Source organism: Pinus tabuliformis, chromosome 3_1 (assembly GCF_031772625.1).
Source record: "Pinus tabuliformis cultivar Carrire ecotype Pingquan chromosome 3_1, CPIR1, whole genome shotgun sequence".
Lineage (NCBI taxonomy): Eukaryota > Viridiplantae > Streptophyta > Pinopsida > Pinales > Pinaceae > Pinus > Pinus tabuliformis.
In genome coordinates this window covers 106,650,687-106,664,925 of record NC_142301.1, presented here as the reverse complement: position 1 = coordinate 106,664,925, position 14,239 = coordinate 106,650,687, and the positions used below count along the sequence as shown (strand labels likewise).

General features: G+C 39.8%; 1 protein-coding gene across 2 annotated transcripts in view; it reads left to right on the top strand.

The window, feature by feature from the left end:
* Nucleotides 1-14,239, top strand: part of LOC149185993 (DNA-directed RNA polymerase subunit beta (DUF616)) — a 109,988-nt gene that overhangs the window by 61,156 nt on the left and 34,593 nt on the right. The gene's annotated exons all lie outside the window — the stretch shown is intronic.

Below are 14,239 nucleotides of genomic sequence, written 5' to 3'. Positions count from 1 at the left end.
ATATAGTTACAAAACCTCTAAGGTGGTCTACTCTCTCTGACCGGCCTCTTAGGCTCCTGAAGCCACTTGAGCTTCCTTTTCCCTGAGCGTACTTCTCCCATAGGAGAATGAAACTCCTCCTTATCATCATCAGGAGCCTGAACTCCTGACTGTCTGTCTGCTGTCCTCCTGCCTGCACCTGAACCTGTAGAAGCTGAGGTACCGTGTGAACTGTCCATCAGTGGACTCCCTAGTGAACTGCTCTACATGCTTCCTGGAGTACCACCCCTCTGGCTCGGTGAGCCACTGCTCACTGACGGACCTGACATCCTCATAGATGTAACTCCGGATCCTCCTGATCCCTGCCCACTGGATCCTTGCGACTGACTCAACTGCTGTTGAGGGTCTGGCTGATCCAGATACTCTAACTCCCATGACCTCCTAAAGGCCCTGTCTTCCTCCAACTTCACATCTCGCCTGACAACAACTTTCCTCTGTGCAGGAATGTAAATTCGAAAGGCCTTTGAGGTCTCACTGTAGCCCACAAAGATACCCTTCTCTGCGGTGGGCTCTAGTTTGGTCCTCTTCTCCTTGGGTATGTAGGAGTATGTAATGCACCCAAAGATACGAAGATGACCAATATCAGGCTTTTTCCTAGAAAAAGCCTCCTCCGGAGTCATGTGCCCCAAGGCACGATGCGGACTCCTGTTTTGCAAATAAACAGCTGTGTTGCAGGCCTCTGCCCACAAGAACAATGGCAACCCTTGATCATGTAACATGGCTTTGGCAGCTCCTACGATGGATCTGTTCTTCCTCTTCGCAACCCCATTCTGCTGGGGGTTGTAGGGAACAATGAACTCCCTCCTAATGCTTGCCTCCGCACAATAGTAAACAAACTCTCCAAGGGTGTACTCTCCCCCGTTGTCCGACCTCAGGGACTTGATCTTCCGACCTGTCTGTGTCTTCACAAGAGCTCTAAACTCCTGAAACTGCTTGAAGACCTCATTCTTGGTCTTCAAGAAATAAATCCAGGTCCTCCTGGAGTGATCATCAATGAATAAAGCATAGTACTCATATCCACTCAAGGAAACATAAGACATCCGACTGCTCACATCGGAATGAATCAAATCAAGTATCCCAGTCGCTCTGCTGTCACTGCTAGGAAAAGGGGATTTGACAAATTTTCCCATCGCACATCCTCTGCCTCTGCAAGTATCAAAGTGATCAGTACTGAAATCTGGCACACCTGTAGTGATCTCCCGCAATGTCCTCAAGGCTCCATGATACATATGCCCCATCTTGCGGTGCCAAATCTCACACAGCTTAGAACTGCTAGCTCTGCTGTCGGTACTACTGCTCAATGCCAAAAGGGGCTGGAATGCAAACTTGTACACCTTTGCATGGCTTACACCTATCACTCTAGCTGAATCAGCTGGAGTGCCTTTGGGATACATCAACACCTGTCCTCCCCTGAACAGTACCTCATATCCTTTGTCCTCCAAAGCTGAGACGGATATGAGTTTCTTCCTCATCCCTGGCACATAATGAACATCTGACACCTTGAAGGGAGGTTTGGACTCCCTCTGAAATGTCAGTGTCTCCACCCCGACTGCTCTAACAACTCTGTCATCACCGAGTACTACCTCTATATCAGTGCCACTATTTGAAAGCTCTGAGAAGTACTCACGGACTCCTGTCATGTGACGTGAAGCCCCATTGTCCACATACCAGATACCCGAAGATGCTCCGCTAATAGAGGGAAAATCATGCTCCCTCTGAACCTGTGTCACAGGTGATCCTGCACTAGAGGACTCATACGCAGTGAACCCAAACTCCCGGTCAAAACGATCTGCAAAGTCCTCAACCTCTACTGAAGCTGCCATGCTCTGGTTCTTCCCCTTCATCTTCTTCTCCGGACACACAACTGCATAGTGTCCCATCTTTTGACAATTCCAACACTTCACCTTGGAATAGTCCTTCTGTGTGTAATCCTATTTACCTTTACCTTTGCCTTTGCCCCCACCATTGCTTGTGGAAACCAGCTTCTTCCCTTTGCCTTTCTTGCCTCCTGCCACCCGTGCTACATCCTCATCCTGCTCAACTGGCTTGGTTGCCCCAAGCTGACATTTCCTGATCTCTGTCTGAATGCAATCATCCCAAAACCTCTCCCATGTGGGAAGGGTCTCACATGCACAAACCCCATCAGCAAAGTTCATCCATGAACGGGGGAGGCCATTCACTGCAATCCGCACCAACTCAGTGGGTGGAATGTTCTCTCCAACTGCTGCCAACTCATCTCTCACATTAGTAATCTTTGTGAGATATCCAGCTGCACTGTCATTACCCATCTTAATAGTCTTTAGCTTCTCCTTCAGGACCATTTTCCGATTCTCATTGGTACTCTAGTAGAGATTGGACAATGTTGTCCACATCTCATGGGCATTTCTCTTTCCTCTCACATGAGGAATTCAATGGTCTTTGACTCCGTCTAGAATCAGTTTCTTACCCTTGTTCTTTTTATTATACTCAGCCAACTGAGTAGCATCAGTAGGCACAACAACAGGGTTCTGTGTGGTATGCACCATGATGTCCCAGGCTTCTGCCTCCTCAAAGATACTCTGCATTCTCTCCTTCCAAACGCTGTAATTGCTATGCCCATCCAACCTATCCTCCACCCTCAATCCCAATGACATCCTGCTGTCCTAAAACTGAAAAATAACACTGCTGTAGTAAAGATAAAACTGTTGTTTGTGAAAAATCAGCTTGCTGTAATTTTCCTCCTTGCTGTCCCAAACTGCACTTCAACACTCAAGCTCTGATACCATGTAAAAATTTCTCATTTCCCACCCCGGTTTTCAGTTTCACCTTATTTCTCCTAAATAGTTAAATGCTCTTTCCCATATCCATACATTCAACAACTGGAAAATAAATTTTGCTGAAAACACAAATTCTGGAAATTTTATAGAATGCTGGAAAATGCAGAAATATAAAAATCAGCACATACAAACAACCTTTCAACACATTTAAACACAATGATTTTTGGTCAATGTGACCCTGGAAAAACCCCCTACAACTCTTGGGGAAAACCAGTTCGAGAGCTCCTTCTTATTTCTGGAAAATGCTTTTTACAGTGAGAAATATTCAACAAAAAAATCAGCAAGCAAATTTTACAACTTATCTCGTTTTTCGTGCCTCACATCCAACTGGAAAAACTTGCAAACAGCAAAACAGAACAACAATAAATGCTGTACGACCTCCTCGAAAAATAGCAGTACAACTGTACGGATTTCTGCCCTCGACTTGCTGAAACTCAACTGTACGGACTTGCTGAAACTCCGCTGTATGGACTTGCTGAAACTCCGCTGTACGGACTTGCTGAAACTCCGACTTGCTGAAACTCCGCAGTACGGACTTGCTGAAACTCCGACTTGCTGAAACTCCGACTTGCTAAAACTCCGCCTTGCTGAAACTCCGCAATAAGGACTTGCTGAAACTCCGACTTGCTGAAACTTCGCCTTGCTGAAACTCCGACTTGCTGAAACTTCGCCTTGCTGAAACTCCGCAGTACGGACTTGCTGAAATTCCGCTGTACGGACTTGTTGAAACTCCGCCTTGCTGAAACCATAGTTTTAAAATTCGGCCGATTCGAAACGGAAATGGCCGAGTTGATCCGTTTCATTGCCCAGAATTGTGACTCGGGGGAGGAAACGGTTCAGTAGGCCGAGTCAGCCATGACTCGGCCAAGTCATTCAATGACTCGACCGAGTCATGGCTGACTCGGCCAACTCGGCCGTTTCCATATTGACTCGGCCGAGTCATAACCAGCTGCCCGTAACCCCATCAAAACAATGATTTGTCATTTTTTTAATGAAATTTTGAAGTGTTTGCTGATTGGTTTGGACTTCAATGTGTTTTATGAATTAGTTAAATGTTATTTGGGGTCCATTTCCCCCTCCCAAACCCTATTTAACACGCTCAAACGCTCTCTACTATTGATATGCTATTCAAATTTCATGGTAATGTTAAATTCTTAAAGTAAAAGTGACATTCTCCTTAATCTTCATTTTCATCCTTTTACTTAAATTTTTAACATTACCATGAAATGACTCAGGATGTTTGAGAGTGGTTTCGGCCTCATTGGATTTCATATGGAGAAATTAGAATTTTAGATTTCATTCAAAATCTAATAGACTTATCAGTTTTTCAGGATTGGAGGATTGCAATGTTTCCATTGAATTTTATCATGTATTAGGGTATGGAACTCGTATTTAATCAAGAGCACCAATCCCTCTATGTACCTTGATGTTAGTGACATTGGTTGTCGAACTCCTCTGGGATTCGCTCCCAAACCAGGAGCTTCTGAAAATGTCACTCCCGCTCCTGTTTTCGCTCTCGCTCCCCACTTCCGCTCCTGCTCCCAAGTAACACTGAGCTAGATGATGTTTGCAACTCGAGCAATAGCCAGTAGTACTGGTCACAGACTTTTGTTGTAGAGGCCATTTATAGCCTCCTTTGTTATGTGTTTTTGTTTTGATATCTATATCATCATCGTGTATGTACTGGACAATGCACTGGGTGCCATTTTGATATAATGGATATATTCATGAGCCTACTTTGATCATATGTTGTCTTCTATCTATATTCTAATGCTGTGTGTTTGGAAACATGAATGAAAATCTTTAAAATTATATGTTTTTTATAAAAAATAAATATTTAATGTATTTTTTACAACGACCGAGTCATTGAAATCGAGCCGGCCGAGTCGATACCGAGTCGGAGTCGGAGTCGTATCTACCTTCGGCCGAGTCGGAGTCGGAGTCGGAGTTTTAAAACATTGGCTGAAACTCTGCTGTACGGACTTGCTGAAACTCCGACTTGCTGAAACTCTGCCTTGCTGAAACTTCGCCTTGCTGAAACTACGCTGTACGGACTCGCTGAAACTCCGACTTGCTGAAACTCCGCCTTGCTGAAACTCCGCTGTACGGACTCGCTGAAACTCTGCCTTGGAATGTGTGTCAAGCTGCTGCCTCCTCCTCCTCACTGTCCAGAAATCTCCCTTGCTCTCTTGCTCTCCTTCTCTCAATCTGCTCATGAAAGAATGAATGACCTTTTCCTCCTTTTCCTCCCTTAATCTAACCCTAAGTGACTTTGGGTAATCCTTAAATCCAATGGCTGAAATAGATTGAGATCTAGGGCTGAGATTAAATGTTCATTTAAATCTCACTTTCTATTTTTTTAATTCACCCCACTTTAATAAAGACCCACTTAATGATTTATTTCCAAAGTCACTTTTCCTTTCTAATTTTACATTGACTTTATTAAAGTCACTTTAAAATTAGACTTTAGTAACTTTATCACCTAAGGTCACTTTTAAATTAGATTTGACTTTATAAAAATTATAAAGTCACTTTAGGAGAAAAATTAAATTCTTTTGGACACTTTTCTCTAGGCCAAATATCAAAACCTTAGAGAACTACCTGTCCTCTGGTACCAAATTTCAACATGTACCTTGATGTTAGTGGCATTGGTTGTTGAACTCTTCTATCACGACCCTACTAAAGATGTACCCTTTACTCAAACAAAATCTTGACTTGACATGCTACATTTTTTCTATGTTATTTTAATGCTTAGATGGTGATATTGATGACAAGATTCCAATATAGGTAATGATTTTGATGATATGTTATTTGTCATAGAATGATTTTTTTGGATGCTAGAGGCCATCTAGAGCTTGTTTGTTGACGTATTTTTAGTTCGAGATGGATTGCGCTTGGCGCTATTTTGGTTACGTGCACCCTTACATGTTATATAAATGAGAACTTTTTCTTATTAGTGTATAAATGTTTTGGATTGATATGGATGCACATGAATATATATGTTTTTCTTTAAATTTTCAATATTTTAGATGTTTTTTGTTGACTGGTTTTCTTACCGGTTCTGGTCCAATTTCAACTAGTTCTTGATTCATAGGGTTTTTCGGTTCAATTACCAGTTCAGTTCCAATAACATTGGTATCTACTATAGTCTATTTTGCTAGGTACTAATTAGATTATAGAATGATGAATTTAAATTTTAAATCAATTTACATTCTGGAATGATGAGATAAATTTAATTTTTAAATCAATGTAGATTCTAGAATGATGAATGATGAATATGGATCGATGTATTTCATTATTGAATCTCGTGGTGTATGGATGAAAGGGATGATGTATGTACTAGTATGAAATATGAATATGGATTAGTGTATTTCATTATTTAATTCAATTATGTATGCATTAGGGGAATTCCTCCCTTAATCTAACCCTAAGTGATTTTTGGGTAATCCCTAAATCCAATGGCTGAAATAGATTGAGATCTAGGGCTGAGATTAAATGTTCATTTAAATCTCACTTTCTATTTTTTTAATTCACCCCACTTTAATAAAGACCCACTTAGTGATTTATTTTCAAAGTCACTTTTCCTTCCTAATTTTACATTGACTTTATTAAAGTCACTTTAAAATTAGACTTTAGTAACTTTATCACCTAAAGTGACTTTTAAATTAGATTTGACTTTATAAAAATTATAAAGTCACTTTACGAGAAAAATTAAATTCTTTTGGACACTTTTCCCTAGGCCAAAGATCAAAACCTTAGAGAACTACCTGTCCTCTGGTACCAAATTTCAACATGTACCTTGATGTTAGTGGCATTGGTTGTTGAACTCTTCTATCACGACCCTACTAAAAATGTACCCTTTACTCAAACAAAATCTTGACTTGACATGCTACATTTTTTCTATGTTATTTTAATGCTTAGATGGTGATATTGATGACAAGATTCCAATATAGGTAATGATTTTGATGATATGTTATTTGTCGTAGAATGATTTTTTTGGATGCTAGAGGCCATCTAGAGCTTGTTTGTTGACGTATTTTTGGTTCGAGATGGATTGCGCTTGGCGCTATTTTGGTTACGTGCACCCTTACATGTTATATAAATGAGAACTTTTTTTTATTAGTGTATAAATGTTTTGGATTGATATGGATGCACATGAATATATATGTTTTTCTTTAAATTTTCAATATTTTAGGTGTTTTTCGTTGACTGGTTTTCTTACCGGTTCTGGTCCAATTTCAACTAGTTCTTGATTCATAGGGTTTTTCGGTTCAATTACCAGTTCAGTTCCAATAACATTGGTATCTACTATAGTCTATTTTGCTAGGTACTAATTAGATTATAGAATGATGAATTTAAATTTTAAATCAATTTACATTCTGGAATGATGAGATAAATTTAATTTTTAAATCAATGTAGATTCTAGAATGATGAATGATGAATATGGATCGATGTATTTCATTATTGAATCTCGTGGTGTATGGATGAAAGGGATGATGTATGTACTAGTATGAAATATGAATATGGATTAGTGTATTTCATTATTTAATTCAATTATGTATGCATTAGGGGAATTTTGAGGTCTAAAATGGGCCTCCTAAGGAAATTATAAAATAATAGTGGAAATAATAATATTAGATTAGATTATATCATCAAATTTTAAAGGGAAAAAGGAAAAAACTATTTTTTCAACTTATCTCCCTATAGGTTTACTCAAATTTCAAGCGGAAACACTCGTTGTATGCAAAATTTGATTCCTCATCCAAGGAGTACACATGATCCATACTTTTTATGGACCTTACTACATGAAAAATGAGAAATACATGAAAAAACGTGATTACAATCACGTTTTTCATGTATTTCTCATTTTTCGTGTAGCAAGGTCCATCGAAAGTATGCAACATGGGTACTCTTTGGATGAGGAATTAAGTTTTGCATCCAACGAGTACTCCCGCTCGAAATTTGAGTAAAACCTTAGGGAAATAAGTTAAAAATATTTGTTGAAAAAATAGTTTTATTATTTTTTAATATTTTTGTTTTTTTACTCCAAAAATGGTGAACCATCCCCCATGGTTGACATCATCATCTTGAATCCTATTGGTTCTTTTAAAGTTTATTCTGGTTCTACATTTTTCTTAGGAGGTCCATTTTAGACCTTAAAAGTCCCCTAATGGAATCAATATATTTATGCTTTCATTATTGAATATGAATTTGAATTATGTATATATATATATTAAAAAAATAATATACCCCGACGTCTCATTGTCCCCCCTAAATTTCCCTAAAATTTGAGGATACTTTGACACGCCCCCCCTGTGCGTCTCCTCGCAGCTGCGTCTCAAAGTCTGGGTGAAACATTGTTACTTACTATACATTTGTGTATTCTACATTGTAAGTACAAACAAGCTACAATATTTGTTTGCAATAGTGGTATTAGAGCCATTCGAACCTCTGGACGTTAACCACTGCACAATCTGTCCATTAAGCCTTAGGTCCAGAAATCATGGGAACATATTCCCAAGATTATGACCATAAAACTAGGTGAGAATTATTACTGGAAATGAGAGAAATACTCGCAAAATCAATAAAGCTTTTTGAAACATATTCAACACCTACAATGGAAGAGGACATTGACATGAAAGAGACTAACAATAAAGAATGCTCTAACCAGGAAAATAATGTTAAACATATTGAATTAGGAACTCCTCAGGGTGACATAAATGAGACTGATAATGAAAGTGGTAATATGATGACTGAAGATGAAAACAGGGAGGAAGAAAATGATTCTACAGAAGTTATTGATGAAGAATCCCTACATTCCGCAAAAGATCATGAAAACGTGTCAATTACAGATTATGATGAGAATGAAGATGATCTTAAAGATGAAGATGACCTGGATTATGATAATGGCGAAGATGACTATGAAGAAGATGATGATGATAATTGTGAAAATTCCTATACTCAAGGAACCCCTACTTCAGCAAAATTGAATTTACTTCTCCTACTTGATTTTAATATACATTATCAAGTTATTTTCTGAAAAATATTGAAGTAAATTACTTCTGCAACCTACAATAATTTAATTTGATTACATGAAACAAGAAACTGAGCAAAGAACAAAATACATTGGACACCATTATTTTTGGACAAAATAGTCCCCGGAAAAACCCAATGCGGGAAAACCGGTGCAACAACTCTAAGGGTTTTATATTATTAAGTAGTATTTCTGAATACAATGCTAGATGCCCTCCCGACAATCCAGTTATAGAGAAAAATATAATGGCAGAAAACTGAGTGAGATTACCTCACTTCACTCAACAGTTTCCGGTTGATCTGGCAGCAGAACTGGCAAACCCCTGGCCATCTCTGCGTTGGCTCAGAGGCTTTGGGTCAGCTCTGCGCTCTCTTCTGTCTCTTGGAGCTTCTGTGTCAACCTCTCCCGGCTGTTCTGGCAGCTCTTCGATAGTTCCGAATTTCTACGTGAAGGCAACTTCCCTTCTGCACTGGCCCTTCTGGCTCTGCGTCAAGCCTACGTGAGCCTAGACTGGCCCAATGGCAGTCCCTCGAGGTGCTGCGCTATCTCCATTGGTGGCTCTCCGCTTCTCTGTTCAGTACTCCCGAACTATCCTTGCCCCTCTGCTGTAGAATGATCACTTATTTCGAATTTCTCAGCTTCCAAGCCCTAGAAATTTCGAACTATAGATCAATCCGTTCTCTCGGTGTGTACCTGAATGAACCACAAACCTCCTTATACTTTTCTTGTTGAGACTTCAACGACTGAGATTAAGTGTTTAATCAATGACTAGGATTAAAAACTTGACTTGATCTGCTTTCTAGAACATTCTCATCCATATTTTGATTAATACCCATTAATACTTTAATTTTCCTAAGTTTAGACTTAGGAATCCCATTAAAAATATTAATTATTTTAATAAAATACAATCTGGGAATCCCATTAAAAATATTAATTATTTTAATAAAATACAATCTGGATGGAATTTCACCAAACGGTTTCTGGGTTCTTTAGAAATCATGTGCCTTAGCCTCTCCACCAATTTTCATGGCTAGAGCACATCCGATGCTACCAAAAACTAACACTCCCTTTTAGCGAGGGATGTGCTCTAACAACGTCCAACTGCATGCTGCTCTTATCTCTGAAGCATCTCCTTTTCACATTGTTGCTGCCATCAATGCTGTGCTACTGCTGCTACTGTACTACTGCCCATGACACTGCCACTGCCACTGCGACTGCTACATCAGTACCACAACTCCCTCTCAAATGCTGCATCTGCTATGTTGCTAGCACTGCCACTGCTAACACTGCATTCGTACTGCAACTCAGTGGCTGAGAGAAGCAACTAAAAAATACCCAAAATTACTGAACTAATTGTGTTCAGCATAATACCATGTGAATGTTGGAACTTGAATGATACTAGTCTTTGACCCTTTGAATCTTTTGTGCTGTTGCTAACTTATGCAATGTGCCATCTGCACTATTGCCAACCTTGCTCTGTGCTGATCAGTCTCTAGTCTCAGGTTACTGCATATGTCTCTCCAACCAACCCACTACATCATCTGACACTAAGTCCATCTCCCTACTACTGAATCTCAGGCTTCCGTAGCAAGGAATTGATCTAAGGGGTTCTTCAAGGATCCTGACCACATGTAGTCCTCTCGACTACAGTTCTATATCGCCTCATTTGCCTCCTGGAGATGTGTGGGAACTCGTGGCAAACTCATCTTCGTCAATTTTTACTGGAGAAACCTTAGGATCATTTTTTTCATCCTTATCTTTTTGCTGCAAAGGACACTAGGATGCAAAGTGGCCCATCTCGCCACATCTGAAACATTTCACCTTTGAAATGTCCTTCCGCTTCTGCTTTTGTTGTCCCTTTGATGCTAGAGCTGCATTCTCCTCCTCCTTGGTCTTCGTGCCACTCCCACTGCTGCCATTGAGGTTGACCTTAACCGAATCCCTCCTTAATTCTTCCTGTTGAAGGGCTGTCCACATCTCCATCCATGAAGGTAGTCTTTCCCTGCCCAATATACTTTGGATGAAGACTTGCCATTCATCCGAGACTCTATTCAAGGCCGTCCTTACCATCGTGGTAGACTGAGGAGTAGACCCCACTGCAGCAAGCTGGTCTTTGGTGTCCTGAAGACGTTGAAGATAAGAGTTAACCCCTTCTCCCTTCTGCATCAATGTCCGTTGCAACTTTTGTTCTGAGTGCATCTTCCGCTGTTCAGAAGAACCTTCATACAGTGAAGACAAAGCTTCCCACATTTCTTGGGTTGTATCTTTGCCCTGCAAGTGTGAGACCACATGATCTCGAACTCCATCGAGTATGTATCTCTTCGCCTTTGCCTGCTTGGCCTTGTACTTCTTCTGATCATTGTCCACTGGAACATCCACAACACTCTGGACGTAAGCTTTTGAGATCGTACTCCTCCAGAATAACTAAGATTTTGGCCTTCCATATGACATAGTTGGAAGCTTCTTCCAACCTGTCTTGATCTCTGAGCCCATGTGATGCCATCTCACCCAAACTGTCGAATTGACTCCTCTAGTCACTATGCAGCACTAGTCTGCTACCCGGCAAGTGAAAAATTCGAAATTTTGGCGAAAAAAGTCCTCTGAGGAGAAAATTCCCCTTCTATGTGTCTTCGCTCTTTTCCGACGGATTTCTACCCCTGTAGAAACTGCACCCTTCAAGCACTACACTGAGGCTCTGCGTCACTCCCTCTGCCTCTGCAAGCTAACAAACTGGAAATCGTACCTCTTTGTCGACTCCCTCAGAGAGAGATTTCCTCGGAATCTTTGCTTTCCCGGCAAGGACTGCACAATCCCTTCAAGGGGATTCAAATTGCTGTCAAATGCAGCTATTGGCCTCTCTGCCTATTTGCTTCCCATTTACCATTTTATAGTAGCGCAGGGATGCATCTTCACATTTATGGCATGACGTCCAATTTTCTCCACATTTGTGACAATTTCTTTTATTTTTATTTTTATTTTTAATTTTTAATAATATTTTTTTGGCTCATTACTTGAAGTGTCCGATTCCTTCTCCACTTCGTAAGTATACAATATCTTGTTAAGGCATCTGTGTCATGATGTCCATTTGTCTCCACGATACCTACTTTTGTTAGTGTTTTTTTTTTTTTTTCCGAATGTTGTTGTTGGTCTTTGTCTTCCTTGAATGATGACATTCTGAGCTTATGTTTTCTCTCAATAATTATTGCTGCATGTCTAGCTTCTTCAATGGTTTGGGGTTTATATAGTTTTAATTCTTCCTGAATATAATCCTTAAGGCCACATCGATACATTTTTAGTAGCTCTTCGTTTGAGAATCCCCTTTGCCTTATAGCTAATACTTCCCACTCGTGGGTGTATTCGCTTACTGATCTTTTCTGTTTGAGGTGAACGAATTTCTCGTAAACATCGTCTTCTTCTTCGTCATGAAACCTTTTTAGCAAGGCGTTTTTAAAATTTTCCCAATTGAATGAGCGAGCTGCACATTTGTTGGACCACCATAGGAACCAATCATATGCTTCGCTTCCAGGTTGTTGGATGCGGTCATGACCTTCTCTTGTTCACCTATTGGCGGGTTTGCTTCGAAAATGGCGTCCATTCTATTTATCCATACAATGATGCCTTTATGGTTCTTACCATCGTACTTAGGTAATTCCCTTTTAATTTTAAGGTAGTCTCCGTCGGGAAACTTTGTATGGTACTGACTTCCTTAGAATTGTATTTGCGGTACTCGTGGCTTTTCGTGCATCGACGAAAATTCATGACTTGGAAAAATTCTGCCTTCTGGAGTCTTTGGAATTTGTGTAGCCAAGGGGTTAAAAGGTGGACTGGCTCCTCCCATAAACTGGCTCATCATGCTCTTTATTGCCATGATATCCTCTGCCATTTGTTCTTGACTCTTCCCGAAATCATCTTGCTTCCTCTCGGCATCGTCAAGGCACTTGCGCATTCTGTCGAGTTTTTGAAATTTTTTGAATTGTTGTCATTATTACTGCTTCCCATTTTGTTCCTTTTTTTTCCTTGTAGACCCATTTTTATTTAAATAATAATAATATAATTTTTTTAATAATAATTAAATAATTTTAATTAATTAAATTAATTTAATTTGATTTTATAATTGATTTTATAATTATCAACGCAAATCACGATTATGTTACCACGGTGTATCACACAATCCGACCAACCCGTATCACGATGTATCACACAAATATACATTGATTCAACACGTATACCAACCATGCTTATATATATCAACCCTTTATGAATTGATGCATATCACACCCTTTGATAGTTGACCGAGGCACAGCGTTTGACGACAACGGGGAGAAGACAATATTTTAAATGGTGTGTGGGCACAGTTTGACTAGTGGACTTCACTCGTCGGCTTGTTTGGAATAGCGGCGCGGTGTATATGCGTTGTTTATGTGGAGCAACGACACAGTTGTGGCTCCCTCGTTGGCATTCGGACAGTGGGCCGATCTACAATACGTGGGCTGCACAACACTGTATGCGGAAGTGGGGGCACAACGGACTATCTGCAAGGCAGTGGATGTGTATGTGACGGGAGTGGACGCCGGGGTGTGTGGGCATCGGACGATGGGTATGCAGAGACAAAGGGTGGAGTGATAGCACAGACGGGGGGATTGGTAGCTCTGATACCACTGGAGCAATTTTCCCTGTATGCAAGCATGAATTTGTATGTGTAGACTTGTCTTGTAGTAAGTAGTAGTTGTATTATTTATAAAAATATGAATGGTGCTTACAATTCTTCGTGGCGGTGTGCTTATATAGGCATTGACTGGCCATGAAGATAGAAGGTCACAACTTTTGACCCATGTCTCTTCACAATTAATGGGACATTAACTAATTTAATTAATTTATTATTATTAATATTTGTTATTTTAATATTTATTATTTAATTGATGTTTATGAATATTTTTATTCATAACATGGGTATCCATATAACTACTGTCATTTCTATTTTGGCATCAGTCGATCCTATATTGAGTTGGGTATCTATAAACCCACTTGCATCTATATTCACTATTCCTCTGTCTTCTCCTGTTCAGCTTAAGTAGTGGTATTGAGACTAGTGTAATCTTCTCATTTGGCCATGGCCCTCCCATATGGTATCATTAATGCATTTGGATATGCATTACTTATAGCTAAGGCCATAATTTATTGTAATAGTAGGTTATGATTAAGGCCATTCTAGTGAACTTTGATATGTAGGATCAATAGTCCTCTTGGGAAGTGTGCCCTACCTATGTGGACCTATAACCCGTCTTGGGATAATGCCTTACTTAAGTTGTGTATAAATATACAACTCAAACATCATATGTATGTATCTTTT